The sequence below is a fragment of the Lemur catta genome, chromosome 4, assembly GCF_020740605.2.
Source record: "Lemur catta isolate mLemCat1 chromosome 4, mLemCat1.pri, whole genome shotgun sequence".
In the NCBI taxonomy this organism is placed as follows: domain Eukaryota; kingdom Metazoa; phylum Chordata; class Mammalia; order Primates; family Lemuridae; genus Lemur; species Lemur catta.
This window is the reverse complement of record NC_059131.1, coordinates 88303990-88321556: the sequence shown is the minus strand read 5'-3', so window position 1 is coordinate 88321556 and position 17567 is coordinate 88303990. Positions and strand designations below refer to the sequence as shown.

The 17567-nt window shown below is 34.0% G+C and overlaps 1 protein-coding gene and 1 pseudogene across 9 annotated transcripts in view; both read left to right on the top strand.

Moving 5' to 3' along the window:
• The window catches only part of LCORL (ligand dependent nuclear receptor corepressor like), a 163301-nt gene that overhangs the window by 75022 nt on the left and 70712 nt on the right, over window positions 1-17567 (top strand). The window lies entirely within an intron of this gene.
• On the top strand, window positions 6580-7879 carry LOC123637328 (annotated as a pseudogene).

The following is a 17567-nucleotide window of genomic DNA, read 5'->3' as shown; positions in this document are numbered from 1 at the left end:
TGGCATTGACTAGTTGTATATTATATCCTTAGCCTGCTCAGAATGTTTTATAACGTTTTTCTACAGACTTCCCAGCCTCCAGAACTGTGAGAAGCAAACTATCCAGTCTGAGGTATTTTGTTATTGCAGCCCAAATGGACTAAGACAAGTTCTGTCTAAAATAACTTATATTTTATATAAGATATCCACTAAAGTGCAAGGCTTCTATTTACACTGATATATATCCTTCATAAAATAAGGATTCTCCCATAAAAGGAACCATGGCTCCTTGAAGAAGTTGTTGTTGCCATGACTGGGGCTAGGAAAATACAAGATGAGTCTAGAGCATTTTGTGTTGCCAGAAAGTAAGGAAGTGCTCAAGAAAATGGGAACACAGGAACCAACCTGAAAGAGTTCCCGATGGCCAAAGTTGCAACAATTTGAGCAACAAAATATATAGCAATAGTTATGATAATATGGATTATAAACTATAGAATAAAATAAATATCCATGTTTTCCTAGTGATATGGGTGAGTAAATAATGAGAAAGAAGGGACAGCTGTTCCTTACAGAAGAATTCCAATTTTTAAAAGTATTAATAGAAAGAATAAAGGAAATAAAAACTACCCTTAAAACACCATAGTAATAATTGTTGCATCCACCAATGAGTGCCAAAATCAGTGGGCAAAAGTTCAATGAGAAACAGGGTATTTGGATGGTCTAAAAATGACTCCCCCAAGATATTAATTATTTACAAGGAAAGAAATATTAACTTTGCAGTAGAGTAACCCAGCAGACACCAAGCTAGCCAAGTGGTCAAGATTAACATCACCAGGAAAGTGGCATATCATGTACCCCATTTTGATGCACGGAGAAAGGTACATCACATATGTAGTATTTGTGCCAAAAATGTATGACCTCAAACTAATTATGAGAAAACATCAGATAAACTGAGTGACATTCTACCAAATAACTGACCATACTCATCAAAATGTCAAGGTCATAAAAGATAAGGAAAGACTGAGGAATTTTCACTGATTAGAAGAGACTGAGGAAGCATGACAACTAAGTGCAATGTGAGATCCTGGATTGGATTCTGGAACAGAAAGAAGACATTAGTGGAAAATATGAATTTCAAATAAGGTTTATAGTTTAGTTATTAGTATCATACTGGTTTTAATAATTTTACTGTGGTTATATAGGATGTTAACATTAGGATAAAACTGGGAGAAGGATGTACAAGAACTCTTTGTACTGTTTTTGAAACTTTAGTCTAAAATTACTTAAAAGTTAAAAATATTTTAAAATTTTATTATGATTTAAAATCATAATAAAAATAAAAAGTTCATAATGAAAATAAAATGTAAGTTAACCTTTACTAATATTTAATATATAGACTGACAGTGGGCACCTTTACTCCGAAATCAGATGACCCTTGTCACATAAAGGAGGTCATGCTGTCTTGGGGGAAGAAGAGTGAGAATGCAGTTCCTCAATAAGGGATTGATAATGGAGTCCTCATTCTCTGATTTGCATTCAGAGTATTGTGCTATATTGCAGTTTATATGACCCAGTTAAGTGGACATACATATTCTGTTTTTTTATCTAAATTAAGTCTCAAAAAATAGGTAAATGGCTTTAAAAGATTAGATCATTGATAAACATTCCTCCAAGTATATGCTGTGCTTTGAGATGTTTGGCTAGTAAAAGTAGTATGACTATGCATTTTATACATAATATACTTACATTTAAGGTGCATTCTCCGTTTTGTTAACTGATGAGCTGAATGTTTAACAAAGTTCCAAGAACTCTTCTCTGAAGATACGTTTTATTTACTCTTAGAGACTTCCAAAGTCTAGAATCAGTGAGCCTACTTACAAAGACTAACAGCTAAAAGCTGTAATAGCGAAAACTGTAGTCACAAGGGAGTTGGACTTTTGCTTTAACAAGTCTAGGAGATTCACAGATACAGTGGTCAGGTCATGGCTTTAAAGAGGCAAAGAAAAAAAAATGTGGGCAATAGCAAGGGTAAGGAGGGGAAAACTAGATTTAGCACTAAAAGAAGATATCATGTCCATATCCTTTTTAAAGGAAGACTATATAGATAAGTAGCTATATTAAGCTGCGATAGGACATGGCTTTCACTAAATCGTTAAGCAAGCTGTGAGTAAGAAATGAAACTTGAAATAAATGTGTAACTGGGGTACAGCATGAGTTTCCATTATTGATAATGGTGTGGATTCTTATGATAATATAGTTCTCTCCCCTTTACTCCCCCCACCCCCAAAATCCTAAAGTGTTATAAAAGGCAGAGATCCTATGATTTGTGTTGTTTATATTCCTATGATGTGACAAATTTCTCGTTCTGCGTGGACTGTTGAGACCATCAAATTTGTAGATAAAAATGTACTTCAGGAAGCCTATATCTGTACACTTTATGCTTGATTTTGTATTTATTTTTTATAGTATAGGTTCAGTAGTGAAATAGTAAGCCAAAGTGAAAGCAACATATAAGCAATGTATAAGTCTTCATTCTTGCCAGCCTTTGAACCAAATAGCTCATACTCCTTCCAGAAGAGAAATCATTTTTCTTTGGTAATTCCTTTCAATGACTGTTCAGTAACTATTGGTATAAAGTGTGAGAGAATAAAGGAATATTTTCTCATTTTTGTATTTCTGTAGACTAAAAATTTTAAAAGATTAGCTTATTACTCAGTTGCTAATGCAGTCCTTATTCCCTTTGAAGAGTGAGAAATCATGCATTTATGAAATATTTATCAAGTTACCTTGTGGTACCATGGTAGATCACTGAATATGTGAGTTAGACATAGGAAGGAGGACCATTGGCTTGTTGTAGTAGTAGGATAGAATTGAGATACAATAGGGAGAGTAATTCATGTGCTCTTAATTCTCTTGTCATCTTAAAACTCTTATACTATACTCAGGAGTATTGAAATTGAAGATAAAATGAGCCTCAAGGTACTCCTCCATGAAATATATAATCTTTACATCGTATCCCTCCATACTAGATTGCTAACTCCTAGAGAGTAGAAAATATATATTCTTTCTCAGGGTGTCTCTTATTACCCTGAGCAAGTTTCATAGTTATGTTAGAGATGATAATTTATTTTAATAACTTATAAAAACAAAAGGTGATCTTTAGTTAAAATATAGCTCTGTGCATCTGTAGCTATCCTTTTTACAGTATTTTCTACATTAATAACTCTTTAAAATACTTGTCAATAGTACTTTATTTGCATTTTGTTTAAGAGTCTCATGCCATTTAAAATTAGAGATGATAAAGTAGGAAAGCAGCATTTGGAAGGGTTTTTTTATGGCTCATATTCAATAGGCAAGAAAGAGCAATAATATGAGTCTTCCTAGTTGAGTATTAAGCCTCTCTCCTCAGTTTACCTTTCTGTGTGCTACTATAGCATTTAGATATTCTGCATGGTCTTGTCATGACCAGAAAACAATACATTTAAATCCTCTAGTAATCCGTAACAGTCCTTACCAAACTAAAACTTAACTAATTTGCAATAGACAACAGACTTTTTACCCTTATTTGGGCTTCATTCTATTATTGCAATCTTAGATTTTCTTTGGTAGGGAGTCTGCTTTTTATTTTTATTTTATTTTAGTGACAGGGTCTTACTCTGTTACCCAGGCTAGAGTACAGTGACATCGTCATAGCTCACTGCAGCCTCAAACTCCTAGGCTTAAGCGATACTCTGGCTTCAGCCTCCCAAGTAGCTGGGACTACAGATATGTGTCACCACATCAGGCTAAATTTTCTATTTTTTGTAGAGACAAGTCTCACTATTTTGTTTGGGCTGGTATTGAACTCCTGACCTCAAGTGATCCTCTTGCCTTGGCCTCTCAAAGTACTAGGATTATATTCGTGAGCCACAGTGCCAGGTTGAGTCTGCTTTTTAATAATTTTACCAGCTGTAGCAGATCTAAAACTTATCTAAATGTGTTGACAGCCAGGCACAGTGCCTCATGCCTATAATCCCAGCACTTTGGAAGGCCGAGGCGGGAGAATCACTTGAGCCTAGGAGTTCAAAACAAGCCTGGGCAATGTATTGAGACCCCATCTCTACAAAAAATTTAAAAATTAGCCAGACATGGTAGTACATGCCTGTAGTTGAAGCTACTCAAGAGGCTGAGGTGAAAGAATTACTTGAGCCCAGGAGTTGGAGGCTGCAGTGAGCTATGATCACGCCACTGTTTTCCATCGTGGGCAACAGAGCGAGATGCAGTTTCTAAAAAAAAAAAATAACAATAATAAAAGTGTTGACATCTCTTGAGTAGCATATTGGTTAGGGTATGCACAATAAGTCAAACATTGGTGACACTCTCAACTATATTTCCCCACAGTAGCCTCTGGATAATAACTTCAAAACTTTGTTGAAGGTTGCCATGATAGGAATAAGGGCATTATCTAAACAACTACTTTGTTGAGTTAGAGATTGATACTATTAAAACTTAATGGCAAGTGCCATCACTGCTGAGGAGGCAGAAAAACAGCCCATCATGGGAAATTACTCAGCATTCCGAGTAATTTCCAGTTAGATTTTCACTACAGTTCACACTATTATGTAGAGAGAGATGAGCATATCTCAGGATATCCTCAGATAAGGAGGTATTTAGAGTAAATTGCCTGACTGCATCCCTATAAGAGGAAAATGGTTTACCTTTCTTTTTGTTCAGTACCATAGCTAACTGTTTCATATATCTAAGGTAGCAGTTAGGCCAACCAAAAGACTTGTGCCATTATCATTTATCTGTTCTGAACCTGTCTTGCCTGGTAGAATTTTATCAGCAGATTGTATAAGAAGTGGAAGCTGGATGAAGCAGGATGGGAGTAGAATATCTGGGTATGTTGATACAGAATAATTATTGTATGGCAGTGTATGGTTATAGTAGTTATCAGTGATTCCTGATAGGAATCGATTCTTAAAGATTTGTTTTCTTTTTTGAAAATGCTCAGAAACTTCTGAATCTTTTCTACCTTACCTTTCTTAACAAGCTGTTCTCTGATCTGTCTCTGAGACTTTTACTACCTCATAGTTGTAAGAAATGAAGTAATGGATATAGTATTTATCATTGCAATTTAAAATTGGCATATACTACTTTGCTGCTATAATTTTCATGATATTGTTTCTCAGATTTTTATGTCTCTTTAATTTTTCTTTCTAGCTCAGGGTTCTTAACCTGTGATTCACATACTCCCCAAAAAGATGATGGGTAGGATTCCATGGGTCGATGAACGTCAGTGGGAGAAGAAATTAATTACATTTTTATTTTCATTAAGTCTTTGTTGAAATGTAACATTTACTTCAACTGTAAATGTAGACAACAAACAACAGTGGTATTCGTAATACCTGTTCAAGTAAATCAAGACCACATGAATTACTCTCCCTGTTATATCTCTACTGTATCGTACTATAACAAGCCAATGTCATTCTTACTGTGTCTTACATATTCTGTGATATACCATGGTACCACAAATCATAAATATCTTTATGTCATAGCTTGAATTATCATTTATATTCTTACTACTTTGAAATTATGGTGGATATTAGACTTATTACTAGATCTTACATTTTAATACATTAAGAAAGAAGCAGATATACTATATCTCAATTTTTCTAAAAAAATTGACAAGTATATTTCAGTATAATTGGTTTTCTAAATATTCATACATTTAAAAACATAATTCTGAGAAGGAGCCCACAGGGTTTACCATACTGCCAAAGGAGTTCTTGCACAAAAATAGTTAAGTATTCTGTTTGCCTCTTTTACTATTATATTTGATCTTCATGCTGTCCCCAGAATGTTATGCCTTAAGAACTGTGTCCTTAGATTTTACATAAACATATATGTGTATATTTATGTACATAAATACCTAGTCTTTTTTTCTCTAGATTTCATCTCTTCTCCTGGCTTCAACACTTAACCTCTGATGAGCCACAGCCACTTTCCTAATTTCTTAATATTTTCTAGACATTTCCACATATGTATTATGGGAAGAATTTTAAGTTCAGTGAGTCTGAAACTAAACTTATTTTCCTTTATAAACCTGTTCTTTTTCTTTTTATGTTACCCATTAATTAGTTCCATTGACACCTTCCTACTTTCCTGAATTAAATTACTAGAATCATTTTTGATTCTTTGGTCTGTCTTTCTACTGTTTCTAAAAGGAGTTGTTGCTAGGGATTATTAATGAGGCTGCTGTGAACATTCTTACACAAATCTTTTTGAACATCTGTTTTATTTCTCTTGGGAAAATACCTAGGAGTAGAATTGCTGGATTGTAGGGTCAGTGTATGTTTCAAATGTATTAAAAACTGCTAAACCATTCTTAAAAATGTATTACTTCAGTCTTGTTAGCAATCTGTGAGTGTTCCAGTTGCTCCACATCCCTGTTAGCAATTAGTGTTATCAGCCTGTTACTAGCTATTCTGGTTGGTGTCTCATTTTACACATTTCGCTGATGACTAATGATGTTGAGCACTTTTTCAAGTTCTTATACACAATTTGTATATCTTCCTTTTTAAAGGATGTGTTCAAGTCATTTGCCGATTTTTAACTGGGTTTGTTATCTGTTGTTTATTTGTAGGTATATTTCATAAATTCTGGATATAAGTCCTTTGTCAGACAGTTCACAATGTTTGTGTTTGTTGAATAGTGCTTTAACCTTGTTAAAGTACCTTTACACCTCCTGCCTAATATGTTGGGTAGATTAACCTTGTGAGGTTGAAGCTATATTAGTTTTGATACCCTCCATATGGTAGATAAAGAAACTAGACACATAGAAGAAACTAAGCTAAGACTAAGAAGATAAGAAAGGAGGGTTACATGGGGGCTGGCCAGGGAAATGGCAACTTCAGGAGAGAGCGGGACTTCAGGCGGCAGAGGCAGCAGAGAGGAAGCATTTATGACTTTCTACAGTGAGGTGAAACAAATAAAGAAGAGAGACTCGGTTCTAACATCCAAAAATCAAATTAAAAGACTGACCCATCCTGGTTCCTCTTGCTTCAATTTGAACCCATTTGAGGTTCTTCAGATAGATCCTGAAGTCACAGATAAAGAAATAAAAAAGAAATTTTGGCAGTTATCCATATTGGTGCATCCTGACAAAAATCAAAATGATGCTGACAGAACACAAAAGGCTTGAAGCTGTGGACAAAGTTCACAAGTTGCTACTGGATCAGGAACAAATAATTCAGGCAGGAAAAGAATATGTGGAACACACTGTGAAGGAGCAAAAAAAAAAAAAAAAAAACAAGGAAGAAAAACCTATAGTTGTAGAGGATGATTCTGAGTTGTTTAAACAAGGAGTATACAAACAGCCTGTGAAACTCTTTGCTGAGCTGGAAATTAAAAGGAAAGAGAAAGAAGCCAAAGAGATGCATGAAAGGAAACAACAAAGGGAAGAAGAGATTGAAGCTCAAGAAAAAGCCAGATGAGAGAGAGTGGCAGAAAAACTTTGAGGAAAGTCAAGATGGTCGTGTGGACAGCTGGGGAAACTTCCAAGCAAATACAAAGGGAAAGAAAAGAAAAATCAGACCTTCCTGAGACCACCAAAAGTAAAAATGGAGCAGTGTTAGTGATTACCTAGGGTCACAGCCACAAAACCTTCCCCCAGCTGTCTCCCTTCCTGCTTTGAAGGACTCATTCTTTCCTCCCCCTTCCACCACAACATAGAGTAGTATTTACTTTTTAGTCCATTTTGTTTTCAATACAGTTTAATATTGATCAGAGTAATTCTTTTGTACATTGAAATGAGGGGCTTGGTTAAAAAAAGACCCTTCCCCTACCTTCTCCTCCTAGAACAACCAGATTGGACGGTACCACTATTGGTGCTGCCTTCCCTTCGCACAGTCAGCAACTTAATATTTTGTACCTCACTGAATTGTGATGGTTAGAAACTTCATGTATGGTTTGTGGAAATCATCCCATTAAACATATTGCTTAAATGGTGTTGCCGTGACTTCAGGGACAAGCCTCAGCCACCTTACAGAGCCCCTTTAATTCAGTTGCTTGCTTCTGGGTGTGCCATTCTTGAAAGCTCCGGATCTCCGGGGAAGGCAGCATGGGCACACAGACTAGTCACTTGATGCCCTGGTGCTCTGTGGCATTCGGCATGTGCGTTCCCGTATGACTGACCAATAAGCATGGCATGAGGCCCCAAGCCACCTAGACCTGTCCACTTTCCGAAGAACTAACCATCCTCCATTCAATGCCATGGTGTCCTAGTCTGTCTGCATTCATTAGTGGTAATATTCTTTATGTGTAATAAATTTTTATACCAAAAAAAAAAAGAAAAGGGGATTATCTGAAAGTGTGAGAGAGGCTTGGCAACTTTCCTTTTTTAGTGGATTATAAATATTGTTGTATATATTTTAAATGTTTTGTATATCAAATTAAGCTTTAGACATATTTACAAAATGAAATAAAATGGTATTCACAAGATTATAGAATCTATTATATAAAAAATATTAATTTATAATATCCAGGTAATCCAGTAGAGGGATAGAAATTTAAAGTTGTAAGGTTAAAGCCTTCTTTAACCTTCATGCCGCACATAAATATATACCTCATTTGAAAATTATATTAAAATTCTAAACATGTTGCAAATTTGTAAATGTGAGGTCCAGGTCAAGTAACTCTCTTGGCTGCTTCCATGTTAGATGTAAAACTGGACCAGACTTTGTTCTGTTGTATTACCCTTTAGATCTTCTTTTTATTTGAAAAATATGTAGCTAGGCTTATCAAGAGATAAATTGATAATCTAATGACTTTCAAATTTCCTTTTTGTATGGCTCAGCTCTCTCTGTTAGTTGTGGGGGGATGGGTGTGTGCTGCTATTTGCCTTTGTGTGTTCTAAGTGTCACACTTGTTAATGTATTTCCCTGGAGAATGATGGGGAAACAAAGAAGAAATCTAAAAAGTTTTTCATTTAGTATCTTTATCACAGGAGATTTTGGTGAAAAGGGTGAAATCATTAGTGAAAATCAGGTGTTTTTTATAAATCTGAGAAATTGAGATTATTGCTATTCTTGCATTCTATTGTGACAAATATTTTTTTTTTTTTTTTTTGAGACAGAGTCTCACTTTGTTGCCCGGGCTAGAGTGAGTGCCGTGGCATCAGCCAAGCTCACAGCAACCTCAAACTCCTGGGCTTAAACGATCCTACTGCCTCAGCCTCCCGAGTAGCTGGGACTACAGGCATGCGCCACCATCCATGCCTGGCTAATTTTTTCTATATATATATATTTTAGTTGGCCAGATAATTTCTTTCTATTTTTAGTAGAGACGGGGTTTTGCTCTTGCTCAGGCTGGTCTTGAACTCCTGAGCTCAAACAATCTACCCGCCTCGGCCTCCCAGAGTGCTTGGATTACAGGCGTGAGCCACCGCGTCTGGCCTCTGTGACAAATATTTTAAAAAGTTAGATTTATTAATGCTACTCTGCATTGAGGGATTACTGGTTTTTGGTGATGTAATTCAATGATTGTGGAAGATAATATTTATTTCTTAATAGACCCTCGTTTTTTAGTGTCTTTTTCCAGTTGTCTGGTATAATGTGGATGCTGGAGCTTGTTTTTTTGAGACGTATCTAGCAGTAGAAGTGTATTACAACATGCTAGAAAAATGGTTGCAATAGAATGTTGGCAAAATTTGTCTGAAAACTTTAAAATGGCTAGAATGCTATCCCAGAGCAATGTTATTTTGGCATTAAGCAGTAGGGACAAGGAATAGTGACCCAACCTAAGCAGAGGATAAATAACTTTGAATTGTTCAAGGGGATTAAAAGTGAATGTAATATATGTCATCTTTGTAAATTCTTTAACCCTATATATAAATTATATAAGACTATAAATTTAATAATACATTATGAAACTATTATGAAGTAGTGAAAAATGACCCACGAGTACTGAGCATATTGGCATATAACATATATTTATTCAATTTAACCTATTTAATGTACTGTATATACTTCTGCTGGTGGTAATTGGGAACCTTCTATGATATTATATATGAAGACAGGTTTGTAGTTGGGAGAAACTGAAATGATATTTTCTAATTATTACACCATCCCTACTAAGGAAAATAGGAAGAGAGGGAAAGAGGGATAGAATTAGAAACATATGCACTAAAAGGAAAATGATGCATCAGAGTTTTTCTCCCTCACCCTTTTATAAAATATAGGTATCCCTTTCTGAACTCTCATTATCTGAACTCAGGAATTTAATAAATTCAGATACATTTTCAAATAAATTTTTTGCTATTGAAAACTCAGGAACGAAATAGAATCAACTTCTACAATATCTCTTGCTATCTGAACTTTTTCTTCTAAACTATGTGGACTCAAGAGCCAAATAGATTTGAAGAAGGAGTGATACTTGTACTAGTGTTTTTGTGAGTGAAATCATATGGTCTAGTAGTAAAAATACTTATTTGGGAGATATGAAACCAATGTTCTAAGCTTTGCCACTATCTCTGACTTGATCATTCTGGATTTTTGTTTCCTTCTCTGAAAAATTGGATTAGATCATGTCTAAAATCTGGTAGATCCAGAATTCTAGTGGTCCTGAAAGGTGGATGAGAGTCCAGAAGGTATTTTTAACATTTCAAATGGCCTTAAGAAGTCATACATTTACCTGCAGAAAGACTGTAGATCAAATAAAAAAATTTCTTTATATTTGGACCAAATCAATATTACTGTTTAAAATTTGCCAGACCAAGTGACTAATCTCTTATTGGCATGCCTTTGAATTAAAAATGGGGATTATATTATAAAAAATTGAAGATTATTATGCCATATATTTTCCAAGGCGTATTTCCCACTGTGTAGGTGTATGCCAGTAATATGTGATAGACTTTCAGAAGATTCACTTCCTGAATTGGTTGTCAATTACTGTGTACCTAGACTTAACTTCATTACTTATTTTTGTTGTTCTTCAACTATAGTTAAATTATGTTCTAATATTTTATTGACTAATTCATTCAGAACTCTGAGTAGTATTTTTTTCATGGAAATAAATGTTAAGTAGTCATTCTTTTCCAAGATACAAAAGTCTGTATTGGTAATTAATGATTAATATACTTGATTTATATTATTTTAGTGTTGCCATCATTGATAATTTGTTTTTTGGAAACTGAATTCTAAATCTGGAAGACAAGAATACATTTTATTCTTCTCTCCAGATACTACTTTGATTCCCTTCTTTCTTCTGTCACTACCAGTAGTAGTAGGACTTCATTAATGGGTAAAGTACTTAACAAATAAGGACCTGTAAGATCACTTTTTAGTGATCTAAATTAAGAAGATGGGGGAAGAGATTGTTTTATAAGTCAGGACTACTTCATTTGTTCTCTATTAAACTGCGTATTGAGTATGTCAGTTTGAATGCTGGTGGGTGGGTGATTAGTTGATTGGTGGGTAATTAATGTGCTTTCACCCTCTGTTTTTTATAAAGACATGATACTTTATTCTGTTCCAGCCTGAGGAGAAAATAAATTTTAAAATACCTTGATATCATGTTTAGTCTATGGAAAAGACAATTTACTAGTGAGGTACTTGTTCACTAGTAGTCAGGAAGTGTCAGATGAATGTGCTACATGGTTGTCAAAATGTGAGTTGCAATTTGGTTTTTAAATAGCTTTGTATAGCACCTTTTTTATTTACCCATAATGTAGAATTACTGTTGCTCCATAATTCTTTAGGTCTGTATTCCAACATTTCCGTGATTATTGACCTACTTATAGAATGATAAAACTTGAAGATAAATTTGTTTGACTTCAATACAACTTTTTCAGAGTATCAATTATATTATTTATTAATGAATAAATAGGATCTCAAAAGTATGTATCAACATCAAAACTAAGCATTATGAATAGTACAGTGCATCTTGTGATTCTGTAAAGGATCTCTGGTGCCATCTACTGCATGGTTTTTTTAAAGGGAAAATATGTGAAAGCAAATCATGCATTTTCACTTAATTTGACTTTTTCTTTTTTTTCAGTTAGTAAGTTTTACTTTTTAAAGCAGATTTTGGTTTACAGAAAAACTGAGCAGAAAATACAAAGAGTTCTCATATGTTCCCTCTGCTCCTACTCCCTCAGTTTCCTCTATTAATATCTTTCATTGGTATATTACATTTGTTACAATTGATGAACAAATACTGATACATTATTAACTAAAGTCTATAGTTTACATTAGGTCACTTTATATATGTTATGCAACCCTGTGGGTTTTGCCAGATGCACAGCCGTATATCCACCATTACAGTATCATACACAATATCACTTCCCCGAAAATTCTCTGTACTCCATCTGTTTCTCCCTCTTTCCACTACACCCCCAACTCCTCCAAATATTGATCTTTTTACTGTCTCCATAGTTTTGCCTCTCCCAAAATGTTATAGAGTTGGAATCATACAATATGTGGCCTTTTCAAATTCACTTTTTTCACTTAGTAATATGTGTTTAAGTTTCTTCCATGTCTTTTTATGGCTTGATAGCTCATTTCTTTATTGCCAAATAATACTCCATGCTATGTATGTACCATAGTTTGCTTATTCATTCACCTATTGAAGAACATCTTGGTTTCTTCCAATTTCTAGCAGTTATGGATAAAGCTGCTGTGAACATTCATAGGCTTATATGTGGACATAAGTTTTCAACTCATTCAGGGAAATAGCTAGCAGCATAATTTCTGGATCATATGGTAAGGCTATTTTTAGCCTTGTAAGAAACTGCCAAACTATATTCCAAAGTAGCTGTACCATTTTGTATTCCCACTGGTAATGAATGAAGTCCACCTTATCAATTTTTTTTCATAAAGCATGCTTTTGTTGTATCTAAAAAGGCATTGCCAAACCCAAGGTCTCCTAGATTTTCTCCTTTGTTACCTTCTAGTGGATAAAGTTTGTGTTTTACATTTAGATATATGATCTGTTCTGAATTAATTTTTGTGAAAGGTGTAAGAGATGTGTTTAAGTTCTTTTCTTTGCATGTGGATGTCCAGTTGTTCCCCCACTGTTGAAAAGACTGTCCTTTCTCCATTGGATTGCTTTTGCTCCTTTATCAAAGATCATTTGACTCTGTGTGGGTCTATTTCTGGGCTGTCTGTTCTGTTTCATTGATTTGTCTGTTCCTTTATCAGTAACACACTGTCTTGATTACTGTAGCTTTATAGTAAGTCTCGAAGTTGGATAGTGTTAATCCTCCAACTTGGGTCTTCTCTGCTATTGTGTTTGCTGTTCTGTGTCTTTTACCTTTTCTATATAAACTTTAGAATGACTTTGTCAATATCCACAAAGTAATTTATAGGGTTTTTGATTGAGATTGCAATGAATCTATAGATCACATTTGAAAGAACTACATCTTAGCAATAATATATCTTCTTATCCATGAACATGAAATATCTTTCCATTTATTTATAGATTTTTAAATTTCTTTCTTCACAGTTTTATAGTTTTCCTCATATAGGTCTTATATGTGTTTTGTTAGATTTATTCCTAAGTATTTCCTTTTTTTTTTCTGGTGCTAATATAAGTGGTGTTTTTTAAATTTCAAATTCCATTTGCACATTGCTGGTATGTAAGAAAACAATTAACTTTTGTATATTAAATTTGTACCCTGCAACCTTGCCATAATCACTTAGTTCTTAGAGTTTTTCTTTGTTTTTTATATTTTTTGTTTTGGTAAATTCTTTGGGATTTTCTACATAGAGAGTCATGTCATATGCAAACAAAGACAGTTTTATTTCTTTCTTCCTAATCTGTGTATCTTTTATTTCTTTTTCTTGTCTAATTACATTACCTACGATGTCCTTCCTGTATGATGTTGAATAGAAGTGGTGAGAGGAGACGTGCTTGCCTTGTTTCTTATCTTGGGGAAAAGCATCTAGTTTAACACCATTAAGTAAGATGTTAACTATAGGTTTTTTGTAGTTGTTCTTCATCAAGTTGAGGAAGTTCCCTTCTATTCTTAGTTTCCTGAGAGCATGCATTATGAATGGTTGTTGGATTTTGTTGAATGTTTTTGCTGTATCAATTAATGTAATCATGTGATTTTTTTTCTGTAGCCTGTTGATATGATGGATTACGTGAATTGATTTATGAATGTTGAACCAGCCTTGCATACCTAGGATACCTTGGTCATGGTGTATAATTCTTTTTAAACATTGTTGGATTCAATTTGCTAATATTTTGTTTAAGATCCTTGCATTTATGTTCATGAGAGACACTGACTGTAGTTTGCCTTTCTTGCAGTATCCTTTTTTTGGCTTTGGTATTAGGGTAATGTTGACCATAGTTATAAAGTATTCCCTCTGCTTCTGTTTTCTGAAAGAGATTTTAGGGAATTGGTATAATATCTTCCTGCAATGTTTGGTACAATTCACCAGTGAGACCATCTAGGCTGGACCCTTCTGCTTTGAAAGATTATTTTGTTGTTCAACTTCTTTAATAGATACAAGCCTGTTCAGGTTATCTGTTTCTCCTTGTGTGAGTTTTGGTAGGTTGTGTCTTTTAAGGAATTGTTACCAGATTTGTGGGTATAAAGCTATTCATAATATTCCTTTATTATATTGTTAATGTCCATGGAATTAGCAGTGATGGCTCCTCTTTCATTTCTGATATTAGTAATTTGTATCTTCTCTCTCACTTTTGATATCCCATGTAGCGGTTATCAATTTTATTGATCCTTTCAAAGACCCAGCTGATCCTAATTTTTTTAAAGGCATAGAATATAAACTAGATTCCTTACTCTGATCTGAAGTATCTCTGATGCCATCTACTCAGTGACTTTTTTAAGGAAGAAAAAATTCCGAAATTACATCATGGACTTTTGTCTTTAATACAGTTTTTGTTATAATTATTGCTATAGGTTTTTTAGAAGTTATTTAACATTGGAAAACAGAGATGTTCCAAAAAGGAAATAAAGAGATGCTTCTTTTCAGAATGAATAACTTTGGCTCAAAGAGAATTTTACTATGGGGATATAGACATCTCTACCCTTGTCTTACGAGGATCCAATAGTAAGTCTCTGAGAATTGTTGTGAGATTATGACAACATTGAAAAATCACTACATTTTTGTTATTCTACATTTGGACTCTTAAAATTTTTCCATGGCATTAGAGCTGCTCAGAAGAGACCCACAGGAAGTTTAAATGCCTCACTGTATCATTACACTTTAAAGGTTATTAACCATAGTTCTCTTAAGTCACTTCAGTATCTTTCAGTTATCTAAAGAGATAACTCTGAATCTTTATATGAATTATATCTTTTAAAAATCAGGCATGAGCTGAGCGCAGTGGCTGGGGCCTGTAATCCTAGCACTCTGGGAGGCCGAGGTGGGAGGATCGCTTGAGGTCAGAGTTAGAGACCAGTCTGAGCAAGATCGAGACCCCGTCTCTATTAAAAATAGAAAAAATTAGTTGGGCAACTAAAGATAGAAAAAAAATTAGCAGGGCGTGGTGGTGTGTGCTTGTAGTCTCAGCTAGTTGGGAGGCTGAGGCAAGAGAATCACTTGAGCCCAGGAATTTGAGGTTGCAGTGAGCTATGATGACACCACTGCACTCTAGCCTGGGGGACAGAGAGAGACTCTGTCTCTGAATGAATGAATGAAAAAAATTTGCTTGTTAATGGATCATTAGTTACAGTATTTTGGAAATTTGTATGATTAATTACAAATGACCTTTGATATGACAGGGAATTTTATAAACAAGAAAGACTTTTATCTCTGGAAATATGGAAGATTAGAACTAGTCAAGAAACAATGAAAAATCCTAGGTTAGAAAACAGAACAAAACTTTAAATTAGAGAACAAGAAAATATATTTGTATCCAAAAGGGGATAATCTCACCTGGTAATTTCAACATTGGATGGTTGTCACAATGTTTAACTTAAATTCACACTAATTCAAAAATTTCACACAATTGAAAAATCTGGAATTTAAATTTAAAATCATCTTAGGTTCATAGCTCCTCTAAGGTGCCTCATAGAACCAAAAGCATAGCCTCTTTAATAGAGCATACCCAAATTTTAACCTCAAAATATTCCCAAATATAAAGTTCTAAAAAAATTAGCTTACTCCTCCCAAAATAAGATAAATTATAAAACACATAAGCAAATAAGGCACTGTATGAAAGAGTTAGCAGAAATAATAAAGAACAGGACCAAACCTTCAAAGACTGGATTTTGTGATGAAAAGATACAGACTATAAAATGAATATGTTTTACTATATTTAAAGGGATATAAAGTTAAAAATTGAAGGTACAAGGTAAGAGAGACTTTCAAAAACTACCCACCATTGATGAAAAATAACCAAATAGAGTATCTAAAAATGAAAACTGTAATAATGGAAATTAAAAACTTAATGAAAGTTTTAAATGGCTAATTATACATAGTGAGGTTTATTGATGATCTGGAAGATCTGAAGAAGCCAAGAAAAATGCAAGAAAGAGATGAAAACTATTAAAGGTGCTAAGAGACATGGATGATAAAGTAAAATGAGATACAGTGTTATAAATGGAATTTAAGAGAGTCAATTTTAAGAGAGATACTCCTGGAGAATTTTCCAGAATTTATGAAAGATGTGAATCCAGGGATCCTAGTGTTACCTAACAGGATGAATGAAAATAAATTCACATCTGACTTATTTGCAGAAGACCAAGAGAAAGAGAAAAATCTTTAAAACAACCAGAAATAGAAAACTCATTACTTAACAGTGGAACAGTAGACTACTAGCTGACTTCTCAACCGCAAAAATGGACTCCTGCAAAAGAAAGTAATTATTAATTTAGGTTTTTATATTCTGATAAAAACTCTTTCAAGGAACATTTGCAGGTTAAAAAAAATATTTACCTCCTACATACGTTCTTGTTAGAAATAAAACTCTGAGGCTAATATGAGGAAGAATTAAAACAATCCCAGAATGGAAGTCTGTGGTGCAAGGAGGAATGATACTGAAAATTGGTAAACGTTGGGATAAATATAGAAAATCACTGACTGTATAAAATAACAAAAATAATATTCATTTGTCATTTGTGGGATTTAGTAAAGCTGTAATGCTGACAACAGAGCATGTAAACCGGGAACAGTGTGACTTGAATTAAAGCATTGTATATCCCTTTTAATAGGGCAAATACATTGAATTAATGCTACAGTTTGACAAGGAAAAATATGCATGTGAAAATTCCCTGGCTAGGTAACAAAAGAATAGATTTAGAGATGTTAGTTTCAAACCAGTAGAAGGAAAATAATATTTGGAAAAAGAATAATTTCAAAAGAAAAAGTGAGACATAGACAAAGCAAAAAAGCAGGAATAAATAGAAATATCATTTATCTAAATATACACAGTATGGACTCTCCAGTTAAGACAGATTATCAGAATAAAATTCAGATCCACCTATGTGTTCTTCATATAGAACTGCTTGAAATGGTGAAAGGTGGGAAAAAAAATAAACGCTAGTAAAAGACTGTCTGAATATGTGTAACAACATATTAACATCAGACATAATGACTTTTAAAGACAAAAAATATGAGAGAATTTTTATATCATTATCA